Raw genomic sequence first — 3,879 nt, 5'->3', positions numbered from 1 at the left:
GTAAAGATAGGGCAGATGTGTGGGGCTAGTAAGTGCTAAGAAAACTGATTTTGGCAAATGGAATGCCCTCTAAGAAAATACAGGGCGGGCGGCTGAGGCCTACTAAGATAAAACCGATTTTAGCAAATGACGTGTTCTCTGAGAAATTTAATTAAATTATTTTGAGACTATTTCCGTAAGAAAATTTTGTCTACTGAGTGAACATTTTTTTGGTCAAAACCTTCTCGATCGTTAAGTTGCCTGGCTCAACCAATGATAGCATAGTATCAAACGAACATTTCCCTGTATTAACCAATGAAAACACACTAAATTTTGTAATAATATTAATACATTTAGTTTGTTGTGATGACGACGAAAATACAGATATAGCGATTTTGGTTTTTAATTATGAGCGTTTTCAATTTTATATATTAAAAATTAGCATAAGGCCAAAAAATGAAATTTTCTTCAAGAAATAGTCTGCCAAAAAACCCCTCGACCTCGAAGTTTTCTCGGTCTTGGGATCTTTCTATTGAAAAGATACTAGAGGCTCCAAAGCACTTTCAAATTCCTTCCAAACAGAAATACCTAGAACCTCACGATAGTTTTAAATTTTTCAGAAAAAACGGGGTCCAAAAATTAACTCCAAAACACGTTAGGTCAGGTCAGGTAAGTTTTACTTTTTCCACAGTTTTTTATAAACATGCAGTAACCCCGCCCACCCACCCTCTCTTCATTCTGGTGACTATTCCTAATATTGTTTCGTTTTTCTTACCAAGTACTAGCCCCGCCCACCCGCCCTCTCTTCTGCTTGGAACATGTTCTGCTATTAAATAGGGTTTATATCAAAGGATGTATTAATTTTCCAAATAAAACGTTCACTAAATATATTATTTATTTTTAGTTCGACACTCATAGAAAATACCATTTTTCCTCACTAATGTAAGCATTTTTCCATCATTTAATTATACAGATCCAGAGCATTTACCCATTCCATTAGGGTAGTTCCTTTCCCGTCTCTTATGTTTCGTGCTCAGTAACTCTGTTTGGAATTAAAACTCCGGTTACAATAAGGTTTTTTAATTTATCAGTTAGACTACTACTTTTACCCTCTATGTCCTGGTTGAATTTAGTAAATGCGACATTCGGACTAATACATACACTAAAGATCAAACGTAGCTTAGTTTTACGCATACAACGCAGCTACCGCTACCATAGTCGTTGACGTCATATGGATTGACCTGACCTGAGGTGGGATTTTGTTTATATAACGATAAAATATCGGTACCGGTAAAATGTGGTCGTCTTTTTCTTTCGCATCTGAAATTTATATTTTCGTCCTTGTCATTTATCGCTTCGTTATCGCTTCGTATCGTATCGGTTGAAACAAAATCCCATCCCTGGACCAACCTGACCTGGACTAAGCAGACTTGAACTGACCTGACCTGGATTGACCTGACCTGACCTGGACTGACCTGACCTCTCTTGACTTGATTTGCCTTGAATTATCCTGACCTGACCTAGCCTGACCTGAATCCTGAATCGTGATTTAATTTCAGATGAAGACAAAACAAGTTCAAACCTCTTGAAATATGTTGGAAATGAGTTTTCAACAACCAGATCGACGTCTACATTGACATCCACTCTGCGATATATCTTCATCCTTTTAGAACGAGCTTTTCCGTTCCTGACCTGCAGTGTGATTGCAATACAATGTATTTACTTTTCGTCGTCGTCGGTATTTAGTTAGCCGCATCGTGAGGCAGTAAGATTGTCGTATGTCCCTCCTGCGAGCAATAGCGCCCCCATAAACTAGCTAACAGTTGCAGATGTCCTTTTTCAGCGGTTAATGTCCGTCTTGACACATATTCCCGTATCTCTCCGGTGAAAGCCGTCCGAACTTGGCCATTGAAATCCTAACAAGATTATCGTTCGCAGCACCGTGCCTCGCAATAAAAGGGGTATTGTTTAATAATCTAAAGATAATTGAAGCAAAAACTGAATTAAGTGAAACTTTGGAAAAGTCTGGAAATATTCCAGATGAAATCGTTTTAATTATTCGAGTAGCTCCCGGATTCTCACCGAACTTAAAAGATTGAAATAAAATGCTCCTTCGCCGGATTTAGAGTGTTGGTGTTGTGCCAACACCGCCACTAAACGAACAAAGCCAACATCTGTTCGCTTGCAGCCGAACAAAAAGACGCGAATTTCTTGTCCTGGCGCAAGAAAAGACCCACATTCTCATAACCTTGATTTTTGCAGGTTCCTTGCCAACTATCCCGTATTATTTAGCCGGAGTTTAATAAATTCCGCTAAATCCAACTGCACAGTAACAGAATTTCCAACAATATTAAATTATCTTCAAAGTGCATTCCATCTAAGCGCACGTAAGCGTACCGAACTCGCTCTTCTGTCTGGGGGCTATTATGCTAACAAATATTGTACCTACATGTATCTACTAAAAATACGTAATTGAGCAAACCCCCTATTGGCGGTGGATAAATACGCGACGGATAAGTCGCTTGATATCTGATGAAATATTGACTTCCACGGAGTTTGATGGGCAAATATGATGGAATAAAATCGAGACGACCCTGCAATTCCTCTACATTTACAACACTCGAAAGTCTATACATACACCCCCTTCTAATACACTACAGTTTAGTGGAATAAGCGACGTTTTCCACTAAGCGCATGAAAATTTAAAAAATGTTAATTGCAACTCGTACACACAATTGCATTTTCGTAACTGTTTCGTAAACTTCAACTTTGCAAACAAAGTTTACAGAACTGCAAAACTGGGACGCCTCTGACTGTTCTTTCAAGTGGACGATATAAAACTCCGGACAAGCTGACCAAGCTAATAATCAAGCCGTTTGTGTATTGGCAAACGGCGTGAAATAGCTGGTCGACTGGTTTTACTGCCACATCTAATTCGAATCTTCATTCGATTGAAGCGATCCACATTTGCGAGAGAATTTGAATATGAATACTATACGTGAGCGGTGTGCCGCACCTCTCCCGAAAATATGTTATACCGCTCCGTGCTATAAACGATGTCTCCCAGGTCCTCTTCTTTCAGGAATTTCATTATCAGTGTCGAGTACTTTTCATGTTTTGTTCTGTTGAGTATCGTTTACATCATCAACTACTTTGAAGCCTTCTACAGAATTTGATTATTGAATTTGGCAGTTGTGGTAAATTATTGCATAAATAGGAGTGGTATCCAGGGTCTAAACATTGACAAATACATCCTTGATACGTCATGAATGTTTATTAGAAATATTTAGAAAAAAAAATCAGGCACAACTTAATTTTTTCTACACCCTACATCCTATACATTTTTATATATTTTGATTGACATCTTCAACTGACAGTTTATTTTTGAAAATTCAATGGGACATTGTTACGTTATTCCAATTTCCTTGAAATTTTTTTGAAGGGTTCATAAAAAAATGCGCCAGGGTATTTTTTAAATCTATATTTTGTGAAGAGATAAGGTAGGCGTTTTTTGCGATAAATAAAATGGAGTACTTGCTAAGTTAAGTCTGATTTTGGCAAATCATATATTCTTAAAGAAAATGCAGGGCGGGTGGGCGGGGGTAGTACTTCCTAAAGTACAACTCATTTTGGCAAATGATATACTCTTTAAAATAATAACGGCGGTAGCTAGTACTTGCAAGTACTACCCCGGCCACCCACCCTCTATTTTTTAAAGAGTAAAAAAAAAAGTTTGTTGGACGTTCTTGGCGGTTTTATTTTTAAAAAGAGATGATGAAATCTTGGGGATCATTGGTGATTTACTCTTGAAAAAGTATTTATAAAAAATTCTAAAACACTACAAATTTCAAATATCAGTATTTCAGGTTTTTCAAATAGAACATTCTGTATTTTATTATG

This window comes from Zophobas morio, unplaced genomic scaffold, assembly GCF_036711695.1.
Source record: "Zophobas morio isolate AGI-343-1 ecotype UQ-CSIRO unplaced genomic scaffold, CSIRO_AGI_Zmor_V1 ptg000007l, whole genome shotgun sequence".
NCBI lineage: Eukaryota > Metazoa > Arthropoda > Insecta > Coleoptera > Tenebrionidae > Zophobas > Zophobas morio.
The sequence above is the reverse complement of the archived record's forward strand: the minus strand, read 5'-3'. Positions refer to the sequence as shown.